This window comes from Apodemus sylvaticus, chromosome 11 (assembly GCF_947179515.1).
Source record: "Apodemus sylvaticus chromosome 11, mApoSyl1.1, whole genome shotgun sequence".
NCBI classification, from domain to species: domain Eukaryota; kingdom Metazoa; phylum Chordata; class Mammalia; order Rodentia; family Muridae; genus Apodemus; species Apodemus sylvaticus.
The window spans coordinates 104,604,401-104,617,957 of record NC_067482.1 but is presented as its reverse complement, the minus strand read 5'-3'; the positions used below and the strand labels follow the sequence as shown (position 1 = coordinate 104,617,957).

General features: G+C 42.7%; 1 pseudogene; it reads left to right on the top strand.

Moving 5' to 3' along the window:
• The first annotated feature begins 9,026 nt into the window (after positions 1-9,026).
• LOC127696917 (uncharacterized) lies at positions 9,027-9,131 on the top strand (annotated as a pseudogene).
• The last annotated feature ends 4,426 nt before the right edge of the window (positions 9,132-13,557 follow it).

Here is a 13,557-nt window from a genome sequence, read left to right as displayed (position 1 = left end):
CAGAGAAAAAGGAGGGAGGTGATTAGAGAAGGGATGGAGAGAAGAAGGTTTATGGGACATATGGGGAGGGGGTATCCGGGAAAGGGGAAATCATTTGGAATGCAAACAAATAATATGGAAAATAAAAATATAAAAAAAATATTAAAGAAAAAAATAAATGCGTGAATTTAGGGAGGAGGATGCCGGTAGTTTCCTCATTCTCTGCCAGTGGTTCTCTTGGGTTCTCACTGGCAAACAATAATGTTCTCATTTAGCTGGAATGGGTGCTAAGCCTTTATTAAGGAGTCCTTCTACTACTTTATATTTTGTAGAATGTTGGGAACAGTATTTTAATCTGCTACATGTGATAAAACACCATGACCAAAAGCCACTTGGAAAGGAATTAGTTTGTTTCACCTATGTTTTTAGGACACAGTCTTTCATCGAAGAAAGTCAAGAGAAGAACTCAAGGCAGAATCTTGCAGCAGAAAACAAGGGGAATACTATACTATACCTGCAGTGAACTGGGTTCTTTTATAGCAATTAGCAATCAAGAAAGAGCCCTGAAAATCAATCTGATATATGCAATTACTCTATTGAAATTCCTTCAGCTTCTGGGTCATGTCATGCTGATAGCTGAAGCTGACTAGAAGTAATGGTCACTAATTGTCTTCATTTTGGAGGCTTTGGATTCTTATATCTTGGTAAAACCCCCATTTAGTAGTCTGTTTTACATATAAGAGGTGGGAGAGAACGTGGAATTTGGCATAGATGCAGATGAATTTGAAGGTTTCACTCTTCGTGAGATTTGAAGCAAGGACAGTGGCTCAGAGTAAGGAAGAGGAGAGGAGGTGTGTGCCGCTTAGCAGGAATGTTATTTTAGAGACTGGAAGAATGAGTCTACTGGAGAAACAGCACCATCATCAGTCAGTAGCATTGCTGTGTGCCTTTTGAGGTTCTTCTAAAAGCTTTTGAGGGAAGTAGGCACATTTGATTGGAAGAATTTTTACTTGCTTGTTTGTTTCTTTGGTGAAACCATAGGAACATGGTCATAGAGGATTCAAGTATGTTGAGAATATTATGGGGTACAAAGGACTGAATTGCTTCTTGCTCCGGTGCATTCAGTTTGAAGCCTTAGCTCCCAGTGTGACTGAATTCAGAAGTAGGTTATGTAAGAACCTAATGGTGGGCCCTGGTAAACTTAGTGTCCTTCAAATACAAAGCAACCAAGTGTTTCAGATGTGATGTGGTAGTGAATCTTAGGAGGAACCAGTCTGACTGTCTTAGAAATTCGAGGTAACACACGTTTCTTGGTGCTACTGGGCATTTCTGGTGCTGGTGTGGGAACCATAGCGCGCCAAGCTGGAGCAGAGTGTTCTCAGTGTGTAGTCCATCGCAGTAAATGCTCTCCATCTTCAGGAAACAGCTGACAGAGTGCAGCCTTGCCCTCAATGTTAGGCAAACTTTTGACCTCATATGTACTTGAAGTCTAGTGGTTGAGATCAGTAACTCACATATGAAGAATCTGATAAAATTTGACATAATATTCCCAAGAGAGAGTGAGTTCATTACGGGCTCTCACATATGGGATCTGAAATGATGTATTCTCAAAGGGAGGAGAGACTACACCCCAAAACAAAAACATCATCTCCAAAACTATGCAAGTATTTGGAATTATTTCAAAAGTGTATAACAATCATGAAAAACACAAGGAAGAATGCACATATACAACAATGCAAATTGCATTGCGTTTCATAAAGATTATACACATAACAGGCACTTTGTTGTATTATCCAGAATATTGATTACATGCTCAGAACAATCAAGAGAGAGAACATCTCTGGGTTAGATGTTGCTTGTTTCCTAAAGTCTCATGCATTGAGGCTTAGCCCTCAGGTTGGCATTATTGGGAGATGGCATGTAACCCTTAAGTGAGTCTTAAGCTCAGCTGGGGTTGTGCTTTTGAAAGGGCTGAGGGACTCTAGCTTCTCTTTGCCTTTCTGTTTTGAGCTTTATGGTGACATAATGAAGATAAGAAGGGCTTGTTCTGGAACCAAGTGATTGTCAGTGTTATGGCCCCAAGCTTGAAAAACTGTGAGTTTAATAATCCAGTTTTCTCTGGATGGTCTTTCCCTCAGACTCTGCTCTACCCTTTGTCTCTGTATCTCCTTCTGTAGGTATTTTGTTCCCCCTTCTAAGAAGGACCAGAGTATCCATATTTTGTTCTTCCTCCTTCTTGGGCATCATTTGATATGTGAAATGTGTCTTGGGTATTCCAAGCTTCTGAGCTAATATCCATTTATCAGGGAGTGCATACCATGTGTGTTCTTTTGTGATTGGGTTACTTTACTCAGGAAGATATTTTCCAGTTACATCTATTTGTCTAAGAATTTAATGAATTCATTGTTTTTAATAGCTGAGTAGTACTCCATTGTGTAAATGTACCACATTTTCTGTATGCATTCCTCTGTTGAGGGACGTTTGGGTTCTTTCCAGCTTCGGGCTGTTATAAATAGGGCTGCTATGAACATAGTGGAGCATGTGCCCTTATTATATGCTAGAGAATCTTTTGGGTATATGCCCTGGAGTGGTATAACAGGGTCCTCTGGTAGTATCATGCCCAGTTTTCTGAGGAACTGCCAAACTGATTTCCAGAGTGGTTGTACCAGCTTGCAATCCCACCAGCAGTGGAGGAGTCCACCTAGGGATCCATCCCTTATACAGTTAAAAAACTCAGACACTATTATTGATGTCCACAAGTGCTTGCTGACTGGAGCTGGATATAGCTGTAACCTGGGAGGCTCTTCTAGTGCATGAGAAGTAAGGGGGGGGGCACTCTCAACCAGCCATTGAACTGAGCACAGGGTCCCCAATGGAGCAGCTAGAGAAAGGACCCAGGAGCTGAAAGTGTTTTCAGCGCCATAGGAGGAACAATGATATGAGTTACCCAGTACTCCCAGAGCTCCCAGGGACAAAACCATCAACCAAAGAGTACACATGGAGTTACCCATGGCTCCAGACACATAGGCAGTAGAGGATGGCCTTGTTAGACACCAAAGGGAGGAGAGGCCCTTGGTCTTGGAAAGGCTCAATGGCGCAGTGTAGAGGAATACTAGGGCAGGGAAGCAGGAGAGGGTTGATTGGAGAACAGGGGGAGGGGAGATGGTTTATGGGATTTTGGTGGTGGGTGGAACCAGGACAGGAGACAACATTTGAAATGTAAATAAAGAATATATCTAATAAAAAATAAAAAACCCAATGTTCTTTATAGGGTTACCTTGCCTCAGGTATATGATTACGGTAAAGAAGATGGATTAATACAAGTGTGTTCACGTTCACATCAGTGGAAAGGAAACATTTATCTAAAGTTGTGCTTTCTTGTTTTATTTTACATTCCTAACTTTTAAAAAAATGGGAAAGGGAAACAGCTTTTCCTTATTGTTGTTGCTTCATTAAGAAAGCTGTGACTAGATCCTTCTGGTGGCCTGCAAGTTCAATTTGGAGGGAAGCCCTTTACAGTGCCCAGGGCTATTTCCTGATTCTAAATAGTCGCCCACCCTTTTGTGTCTATCGAAGAAAGCATAGCTTCTGTGTTTTCCCCAAGAACCAAACAAACTGCAGCTCTGGGGCTCTGATCGTTTGGCTCACTCTATGACTGCACCTTGAGGCGAGACCAGCATGCACGGCACTGCTCAGAACATTACTCATGCTTGCTTTTATGGAAAATAATGTGTAATTAAAACCCCCTTAGTGTGTTTTTGTGTCTAGGCATGACAATTTTCTTCAGCTCAATAACAGAGGATCAGAAAGGGGTCTGAAAGTGGGGATTGGCCTATTTCTCATAACAGCTGGGTGCAGCACACAGCCCCTCTTGGTATTCTGTGTGCTACAGTACCACCAATCAGCGTTTCGATGGTTGCTTTGTTACTTTTTGAACTGGTTTGTTGGCCCCAGTAGTTGTCATTTTTTCCTACACATCTGTGCTCATCGCAGTCCTCATACCTTCATGCCCTGTCACACACTGTACCAGAGAAAGTTTCACAGCTTTGCAATAGCCATAGTCCTCTGCAAACAGACTTTAGTTAGTGTTTTGGTTTCTAGTGAAATGAACAATATTGCACTGCTGTTTAAACATTCACCTTTGGTTAGCTTTTTAGGATAGTGGGATTGTTCTTTTTAATAAAATAGCTCTTTCAAGTCAGCATCAATGAACAGCAATTGAGCACAAGTCCTCTTTGCCAAACCCACACATTGCATGCTCAGTCAAATGAGTCAGATGATCGCAGCTTATAGTAACTGTGTTTGACAGTTGTAGATAATGTGCACTGAACTCTGGAGGAGACGTAGGGAGTTGTTCTGGGTTGATGATGCTAGAGGGAATTTCTGATGACATGAACATTTTCTCTTCTCCCTTAAAATTGTTCTGTTTTCTTAACAGAATGTCTTTGAGCTGCTTTTTGGGGTAGACTTTCCTCAAAGTTGCTAAGAGACACCATGAAAATCATCCTCTATCCACTTTCTCTGGTTCCTTTTGACATTTGGCCCTAAGGGTGGCCAGGAAGAAAACAAGCTATGCATTTGGCTAATTGTATAAAGTGATAAAACACTGATCTGACTTCAGTTGTCCTAGAGTAGGACATAAGGTTTTAGGCTAAAATGTACTCACTGTGGCTGGGTCATGAATGAAACAGACTGCTCAGCACACAGGCAGAACTGCTGGTCCCGATGAACTATTGTGTACAAAGGGGCCGAATTTATCCCTCTCCCTTAATTCTCATTACATCTTTAGTCTCCTGGTGACTTATATTTTTTAAATGCTCACATATTGGTTTATTAATACATGTCTTAAATATGATTATATATATGTATGTATACATACACACATATACATACATACACACACATACATATATATATATATATATATATATATATATATATATATACTGAGTATATGTAATTTTAGTTTGTTCTTTCACATCATGGGCTTCACACAAAATTGACTTGTAAAGAGATGATATCCAAGGTTATGTGGCATTTTTTGAAATGCCTATATTTAAAGTAAAACTTTCCTTTTTGGTTATTTATAGATGTCACTTATAAAAGCATGGCTTAGCAGATAAAGGTACTTACTATCAAGTGAGATGACCAGAATTCTAGCCTTGGGATCTCATTTGCGGGTAAGGACACCTGAGCAGTCCCTTTTCTGGTTGTGCACAAGACTCTTACTGAGAAGACAAGCACATATGTTAGCTTGTCCTAGATAGGGAGTCCATGACAGATCAAAATATGGATAGATAACTCCAAAGTTCAGCCTGGCAAATAAATGAGTTTTATTGGAATTACTTAAAGGAATATAGATGAGGAGTTATCCTCCCCTTCTCTTTACCTACCTACCTACATCTTTCCCTTCCTCTCTCTCTCTTCCTAAAGAGACTTCCCTTTGCTATCGTGCGTGTATTGCACACTTAGAATATTCGCACTTACCAGGTCTAAATAGGAAGATGGGGAGCTCGAAGCCAATCTGGGTTTCATAGTGAGACTCTATCTCAGACAAATAAAAAGCTAAAATAAAACAAACCACATTTTGGTCGCTAAGAAAATGTAATTCTAAGCCCTTCAACTCTGTACACATTCACATTGTTAACCCTTGTAAGGAAGAGGTACCTTTGGAAATGGTTTGTTTCAATAATGAATCTGTTAGGCATATACAGTACACTTTTTAGCTTCATTACTGTATCTAATACTGTAGAATAGTGGAACATGGCCTTAGAGACTTGGCTGAAAGTAAATTCATGATCAGTGTTCGACTGGGTATTCAAATTGTATGGAAGACTCTGTTTCTTCTTGAGTGATCTGTAAAGATAAGGCAGGAAGAAAGGGAACAACAATAAAAACAATTCTTCTGCAGCCTTCTGATTCCAACGGACTCTTTGAGACTTGTAGTACCAGTATGCCTGCTTCCATCGAGACATCTGGCCTCATCAGTGGCTAGTGGTGCCTTTGTAAATAGGAAATTAAAGATTTTAAACAGGAGACTGAGGTGAACACATTCCTTTTTTTTCTCAGAATTTGGCAAGTGGATCATTGGATCAAAGTCAGTGTAGGTTACATAGCTGGGAGAGATCCCATCTCAAAAAAACAAAACAAAACACACACACACACACACACACACACACACACAAAACCAAACTAAGGGGTAGGGAGAAGTTCAGTTGGTAGAATGCTTATCTAGTATACACAAGGCCCTGGGTTCTGTGGCCATCCATGCATAAATCAGGTATAGTGGTAAACCCAGTGTTTAAGATAAAAACATTTCAAGGTCATCTTTGTCTATCTAGTGAGTTCAAGGCCAGCCTGGGATATATGGGAGCACCTCTAAATAAATTACTTAATAAATAAGAGACAAATTTCAAACACCATAAAATTTCCACATTGCTTGGTTTTGTTTTACTGTTGCTGTGATTGAAGTAGTCTGACAAGAGTGACTTAAGGGAGACAGAGTTTATTTTGGTTTACAGTTACAAGATAGAGTCCATCATGGTGGGGTAGTATGTTTTTACAGTCAGGAAGCAGAGAATGATGAATACAAGTAACACACTTTGTTCTTTTCACTTATCATATTAAAAAAAAACTGTTTTCTATGTCCGAGTCTTGTCTGCATGCATGTCTGTGCACACATGCATGCACAGAGGCCAGAAGAGGACACTGGAACTGGAATGAATGTTGTTACACGTGTTTCTTCCATGCCTTGGAGATTGGGAACAGTGCAGCAATAAAAATGTATCTCTGTGATATACTGACTACCTTGGGTTTGAAGCATGGAGTGCTTTGCTAGCTAACTCATATTGGCTCTGGACTTATGTAATATTCTTCTTTTAGTTTCTTGAGGAAGACCCACACTGACTTCCAAGGCTGTGCCACTGTATGTTCCCCTCTCCCAGCAGCAGATAGGCTTCCTCTCTACACCCTCAGGAGTCACTTATTTTTTTGCTTAATAACATGAGATTTCCATGAGATTTTTCAAAGTGATTTTAATTTGAATCTCCATGACATATAATCATGTTGAACACTTTTTAAAATCATTTATTGGCCATTTGTGCATCTAATTTCTAGGCTTTCTATTCAGTTCATTAGTTCATTTCATTGATTGGATGATTTTTTGATATTTAGGGGGTTTTTTTTGTAAATTTTTACATGTTCTAGATATTAGCTGCCTATCTAATGGACAGTTTCCAGGCTTTTTCCCATTCAGTAATCAGTGTCTTATGCTGTCCATCATTTCTTTTGAGTACAGCCTTTTATTTTCTTGCAATCTCCTTTGCCAGTTATTGGGCTGTCAGAGCCCCTTTAAGGAAGTCCTTTCCTGGATCTACATTTTAAAGCCTATATACGTGGAGTCTATATATCCTAGGTTGACATATTTGTTTATGATCTGTTCTGGCAATTTCACAGTTTCAGACTTGGCATTAATATCTTTGACTTATTTTGAATTGAAGTTTGTGCAGGTCAGAGGTGTGGATGGGGCAGATGGTAGGGTGGGCCAACTCAAAGGGAGGTTGCTCAGCCTGCCAGCTTTCCTGCACCCACACCACCTGGGCAAGCTCTCCAGTTCTTCCCTGGCTAGCTCACCCAATTCCAAAGCCACCAAGGAGTGGAGCTACCTCTCCTCTTCTCATGCCCTGGGGTCAGCTTCCCTGCCACCCCACACCCAGTGTCCTGTGCTTCCCAGGTGAGGTGCAAGGCCAGCTCTCCCACTCTCATGACCTCAGAGCAAGCTTTCCCACCTGCCTCACATGGCAGTGGTGTGTGTGTGGGAGGGACGGGGGATGGGAGCGATGCATCTCTCCATTGTCCAAGCCACCTAAAGGCAGACCAAAGATGAGGGATGGCTTTCCCATGCACATGGCCTTGGGGCTGCCTCACCCACAACCCTGCCATTGAGAGGTGAGCTCTACTGTGTTACACAGGCAAGGGGTGGGGCCAGCTCTCCAAAGTGCTTCAGGCAGTATTTCAAACCAGGGACATATGCATGGCCTTTGGTGGTAACACTGGCCTGGGACATCAACCCAGACTGTGGATGCCTTAGGCCCAGAATGCCAGAATGTCTCCCTAACCCTACCCAGTTCGCCAGCAGAGCATGGGCCTAGATGTCCCCATGGCCCCAGGTGGCCTGGGCCTAGATGTCCCCATGGCCCCAGGTGGCAGCACAGGCCATTTCGATCAGCATGTTATTCCATGGCAGCATGGCCCTCAGATATCCACATGGTCTCTGGTGGCAGCCCAGACCACGGAAATCCACTTGGTCTTCAGTGGTAACTCAGGCCACAGACATCTACACATATCACAGCTGTAGCAGGGCCAGAGACCCAGACATGGAACTTGGCGGCAGCCCAGGCCAGGAGCTCACCGTGACCGTCTCATATCTGCCTGTTCCTCATCACCTTCAAGTCTCCAGTTCCATCTTTCTTCAGTGTGTGAATTCCTTGACTTTGCTTGTTTCTCCACCTCTGCATCGCATGCTCCATCTTTGCCATGTCTGTCTGTCACAGTGGAGCAGGCCTTGGTCGTCTTTCCTTGAGCTTCTCTGGGTCAGTGTGGCTGGGGCAGCAGTTTCTAGTTTTGTTCTGCTTTGATATGCTAAGACACAAGAGATTATTTAGACCCTTTGTCTTGTTATGGATTGTTCTTCAGAGATCTAAGCAACCAGAAACAAGGCAACAGAAGTGTTAGGCATTTTTAAGTGAGAGCAACAGAATATGAGTAATGGTAATCACAAGAGTGTACTAGAATTCTAAGATTGTATGTTAACATATTGTTAAATTGCTTTATGCTACTAACGTAAAAATATTTTCTGCCAGCACAATAACAATAATTGGTCCAGGCAAGAATTGTCAATAGATGATAACATAAGGAGTAAGCAAATTTTACATGATCTAAAATTTAGCTTCTTTATATAACAGAGCTTACCTAGTTATTTTTTTCTTTTAACACACATACACACAAATACCCATCAACTTTAACGAGTTAAAATATTACAATCGTAGGCTGCCATGTTACAAGTACACCGGTAGGTGGCAGAGAGGAGAGAGGCTATGTCTGTGCTCAGTGTTCTGACTTGTGACCATCTGAATGATTAGTAGCCTACTATTCTCTGAAAGAAGTGAGCCTGAGGCAACCACCTGCATCAGGCAGGCCCAGATGGATTCCCAGGACAGGGAGCAAGCCAGAGACTACAGCATAAACCCCAGAGCAGAAGAGAGCCTAAGACAGGCGACCCTTGCCAGGGGACACTTAAACAGGCCAGACAAGGAGGGAGCCCAAGACAACCATCAGTCTAGTGCCATGGGGCCTGGACAGGCTGTTAGCATGCAATGACTACCAGTACAGCACCACACATGCCTGCGGTGGGTGTTTGTGTGGGGAACACTGTGCCTGCGATGACCCCTGCTGGACATCATGATGCAAGAGGGGGACAGAGACTCCTGACACCACTCCTGAGATGACCCCAGACACTCAGAGACCCCAGGCACCACTAAGAGGAGCAAATAAGTGGTGAAGAAATGGAAGAGAAAGGAAGCAGAAGGATGTGGGCACAATGAAGAGAGGCAGAGCTGAGACTTAATGATACTGAGGAACAGCCTAATGTAGGTAGCTGTTGACGCCACCTGGACTATGGTGGGGATTCTGGCCTATGCTACCACAAGTGGATACTTCTGGGTCTGTGACCTGCAGCAGTAGGGGTCTGTTACTACCAAAGTTCAGGTTGATGTCCTTGGTCTAGGCTGCTGCCAGGGGACATATTGATGTGTGAGGGCTGTGTAGAACTGGCCCCTGGCCCCACCCCTCACCTGGGCATCCTGGAGAGCTGGCCCTGGGGGTATGAGATTGGGAGAGCTGATCCTGCCCCCAGGGAAGTTGTGGGTGAGTTGGAATTATGAGTGTGCAAGCCAGACCTGCTCCTTGTCTGCTGTATGGTGGCCTGGATGAGGGAGAGACATTCTTCTCCTCTTTCCTTTCCCCTTGTGACCTGTGGTGGGAGGAAGAACTGTCTACAGGGCTGTGAATGCAGGAGAGCTGGTCCTGCCCCTCACCTGGGGGGCTGGTCTTGCACCTCACATGGAATATGGCATAGAGTGGACAAGGTTAAGTTGATCCCGAGAGTGTGAGTGTGGGAGAACTGACCCTGAAACTTGTCTGCCATGTGGCAGTACAGCTAAGGGAAGAAAACCCTCCCCTATCCTCCCCCATTGCCATCTCCAAATGGTGGGAGAACTGGCCCTAGGTTCATGAGAGTGGGAGCGCTGTCCCTGTCCCTCACTAGCTCAACACTTAGAATAGAGAGCCCTGCCCCTCCCTTAGGAAGCAGGGTACAGCTAGATTTGGCTGTGGGGGTTGCTGGTGAACTGGTCAGAGGATGTGAAAGCTTGACCCAGGGCTTTGAATTGGCTCACCTAAACATCGACCTCATCAATAAACTGCCAGAGTGCATAAAGGGACTGGTCCTACAGATTCAAAACTACAGGATCTCATGACACAGGACAACAACAGAATATCTGAGAAGAGTCCCAGTGAAGTTCTAGTATTGATAACGTAGTAGAAGTCAAGAGTCCTAGAACCAGACCAATGACTCATTGCAATGAACATTCCCAAGCAGAGAACTGTGGACAAAATGAACACCGTAGGACACACTGACACACTACAGCTTCCATAAGATTTTTTTTTTCTTTTCTATTGGAGGGGTGGTTGCAAGGGCGCATGCAGGGTGGGCATGAGAGAAAAAGGAGATGAGTGAGACTGGAGTGCATAATGTTAAATTCTCAAAAAACTAACACAAAGTTAAAAGATTATTTAACAATCTCATGTTTAGTATGAGATGTTTTGCATTTTGTAGCCTTTGAACAATGAAGTGCTCAATCCCCACTAGAGGGTGCATGAGCGTTGTTGTTTAACTTACCCCTGTAGGCCTTCTGACTTTGTAACTCAAATGAATTCTTGATTCTTTATCCTGATAGGTGAATTTAATTAGACAATAATTTGGCACTAATGTGACCCAAACAGTTACAGTCTGGTTTCCTTTCAAGTTAGTAGTAATTAGGGGCTGGTGGGTGCTAATTGCTAATCCTGCTAATCTGAGTTCAGTATCTGGAATCCACAGAGTTGAAAAAGAACCTACTTTCACGAGGTGTTCACTGATATCTACATGCATGTCTTCTCACATGATAAGCAAATAAATGCAAAAAATGTAAAAAAGTAATCAGCAACTTCAAAGACAAAGACACAAACTTCTACTACTCCCAAATCAATTATTTTGTCTTTGAGTAAATAACTCCAGCCCTGATTATTGCATATTGAGGCTTATGTTTTCTGTCTGTCATTTACCTCTTCTAGGACCAGGTTATGGGTAGGGTGAGGGTGTAGGAGGAGGGGACCTCTCAATTTGAGAGTCGTGGCTTTAGGTGCCTATGCTTCTGGCTTGTGTCAGAGCATGTTACAAACTCCCAAAGCATGGTACTTTACCGGGAGCATCAGGGCTTCTGGGAATTTGTCAGATGTAAGTGTGTAGGCTTGGCCCCTGGCCTGATGAAGTAGAAGTTCTGGGCACAGGGTCTACAAGTCCATATGTTAACAATTTTGCTGAGTGTTTCTGGCTGTACTTCAAACTAGGGAATCACAGAAATCATTTGGCTTTCAAATGATAGTCAGAATCAAGGCTTTAGTTATCATTAAGAATTAAAAAACAAAAGTGTGTGTGTGTGTGTGTGTGTGTGTGTGTGTGTGTGATGTACTAGTGAGTGAAGGTGCTTGAGGAGGGTAAGGAGGGCTTCCCCCCTCCCCCTGGGGCTGGAGAAAACAGGCAGTGTGAGCAGCACATGGACACTAGGAGCCCAATGCCAGTCCTTCCCAAGAGCAGAACATGCTCTTAGCTCTTGAGAGCCTCTGTTTATCATTAAAATTGATAAAGATTTAATTATTTTATTTTAAATCCATGGCTATTTTGTGTGTATGTACATACATGTCTGCTAACATACATGCCTGATGCTTATGGATGACAGAAGAGGGCAGTGGATCCCTAGGAACTGGAGACAGAGATGGTTAAAAGCCAATATGTAAATGCTGGGAATTTAAGTCAGGTCCACTACAAAGGCAACAAATGCCCTAAAACACTGACCCATCTTTCTAGTCCTCATTCCTTATCATTTAATAACTAATTTACTGACCAAAAGCAGACTTTTCTCCAGGCTAAGTCTCATACACTTATGCAAATACTAGTCAGGGATAGGGTACTTCATGGAGAAAAACATAAAATGTATGAATAAAAAATATTTAAATAGTTTCATGTTTTTGGTTAACATGGACTATTTATATTTATTAATGAGACATGGTATGATATTCCAATATATAAATGCAGCATGTACTGGCTAAATCAGTGTAATTAGCATTTCATTCTTTTTATTTCTTTGTTTGGATGTTTGCATCCTACTCTTCATGAGTTCCATAAAATATATAATAATTCATTGTTAACTACAGTAACAGCAGAAATTTTTTGGTCTGTCTATGTTTTGATATCTCCATGCGCAACCTCTTCTACTTGCCATAAGCTTCCAAAATAAATTTATCTTTCATAAGTCATAGAAGAGATGTCAACCCAAAGGAAACTTTGGCAATAGTTTACAGGCAGCCAATACCAGGGCAGTCAAAGAGTGTAGGTGTGCAGTACAGCTAGATGGTCAGGAGTCAGAGTCTGGTGCCAACCAGCTCACCTGCTTCAAGTAACAGACTTGTGTGGTGCTGGGCAAGTTACTCTCCCTTGCTGTAGCTCAATTTTCTTCTAAAAATATAAAAAAAGACATTTATTTATTTTGTGTGAGTGTGGGTGCATGCCACTGTGGTGGTTTGAATATGCTTGGCTTGAATATGGGAAGTAGCACTATTAGCTGTGGTCTTATGGAAGGAGGTGTAGCCTTATTAGAGGAAGTGTGTCACTGTGGAGGGAGGACTTTGAGGTTTCATACATATACTCAAGAGTGGCCAGTGTGATGCAGATGGTCCTCCTGCCTGCCTGCAGAAGAAAGTCTCCTCCGGGCAGCCTTTGGATCCAGATGTAGAACTCTGGGCTCCTCCAGCACCAGGTCTGCCTGCACTCTGCCTTGTTTCCCCATTATGACAACAATGGACCAAACTTCTAAAACTTGTAACTTAGCCCCAATTAAATGTTTTCTTTACATTACTTTTTATTACTGCTTCCTTGGTCTCTTCATAGCAATAAAACTCTGACAGCCACAGTGTGGGTGTGGACTCCAGAAGACAAGTTGTGGGAGCTTGATCACTCCGTCCACCATGAGGATTGAACCCATGCTGTCAGGCTTAGCAACAGTCCACTTTACCCGCTGAACCAACTGTCTGGCCCAAGCAAACCCAGTTTTCTTATCTGCAACCTGGGGATAATATTAACAATACTGCCTTTCTTTTAAAGTTCTCAGGAAGAGAAATCAGAGCCAAGCATGGTGATGGAGCTCATAGTCTCAGTGCTTAGGATTGGGTTCTCACGGTTATCAAGACCATCCTCTGCCAAGC